This window comes from Mus musculus, chromosome 6, assembly GCF_000001635.26.
Source record: "Mus musculus strain C57BL/6J chromosome 6, GRCm38.p6 C57BL/6J".
NCBI classification, from domain to species: domain Eukaryota; kingdom Metazoa; phylum Chordata; class Mammalia; order Rodentia; family Muridae; genus Mus; species Mus musculus.
The window spans coordinates 27,186,469-27,188,019 of NC_000072.6; positions in this window are offsets into that span (position 1 = coordinate 27,186,469).

A 1,551-nucleotide genomic window follows, 5' to 3' on the forward strand; every position below is an offset into this window, starting at 1 on the left:
TTGATCCTGATTTAACTTTGGTACCTAGTATCTGTCTAGAAATTTGTCCATTTCATCCAGGTTTTCCAGGTTTGTTGGGTATAGACTTTGTAGAAGGATCTGATGGTGTTTTGGATTTCTTCAGGATCTTTGGTATGTCTCCCTTTTCATTTCTGATTTTGTTAATTAGAAGTCTGTCCCTGTGCCCTCTTGTGAGTCTGGCTAAGCGTTTATCTATCCTGTTGATTTTTATAAGAACTAGCTCCTGGTTTGGTTGATTCTTTGAATAGTTCTTCTTGTTTCCATTTGGTTGATTTTGCCCCTGAATTTGATTATTTCCTGCAGTCTACTCCTCTTGGGTGAATTTGCTTCCTTTTGTTCTAGAGCTTTTAGGTGTGTTGTCAAGCTGCTAGTGTGTGCTCTGTCTAGTTTCTTTTTGGAGGCACTCAGAGCTATGAGCTTTCCTCTTAGAAATGCTTTCATTGTGTCCCATAAGTTTGGGTATGTTGTGTCTTCATTTTCATTAAACTCTTAAAAACTCTTTAATTTATTTCTTTATTCCTTCCTTGACCAAGGTATCATTGAGAAGAGTGTTGTTCAGTTTCCACATGAATGTTGGCTTTCTATTATTTATGATGTTATTGAAGATCAGCCTTAGTCCATGGTGATCTGATAGGATGCATGGGACAATTTCAATATTTTTGTATCTGTTGAGGCCTGTTTTGTGACTAATTATATGGTCAATTTTGGAGAAGGTACCATGAGTTGCTGAGAAGGTATATCCTTTAGTTTTAGTTCTGTAGATATCTGTTAAATCCATTTGTTTCATAACTTCTGTTAGTTTCATTTTTTTCCCTGTTTAGTTTCAGTTTGCACAATCTGTCAATTGATGAAAGTGGTGTGTTGAAGTCTCCCACTATTATTGTGTGAGGTGCAATGTGTGCTTTGAGCTTTACTAAAGTTACTTTAATGAATGTGGCTTCCCTTTTATTTGCAGAAATAGATATTCATAATTGAGAGTTTCTCTTGGAGGATTTTACCTTTGATGAATATGAAGTATCCTTCCTTGTCTTTTTTGATAACTTTGGGTTGGAAGTCGATTTTATTTGATATTAGAATGGCTTCTCCAGCTTGTTTCTTCAGACCATTTGATCAGAAAATTGTTTTCCAGCCTTTCACTCTGAGGTAGTGTCTGTCTTTTTCCCTGAGATGGGTTTCCTGTAAGTAGCAAAATGTTGGGTCCTGTTTGTGTAGCCAGTCTGTTAGTCTATGTCTTTTTATTGGGGAATTGAGTCCATTGATATTAAGAGATATTAAAGAAAAATAATTATTGCTTCCTTTTATTTTTGTTGTTAGAGTTGGCATTCTGTTCTTGTGGCTGTCTTCTTTTTGGTTTGTTGAAGGATTACCTTCTTGTTTTGTCTAGGGCATGGTTTCCAGCCTTGCATTGTTTGTTTGTTTGTTTCTTTGTTTGTTTCTGTTATTATCCTTTGAAGGTCTGGATTTGTGGAAAGATAACGTGTGAATTTGGTTTTTTCGTGGAATACTTTGGTTTTTCCACCTATGGTAATT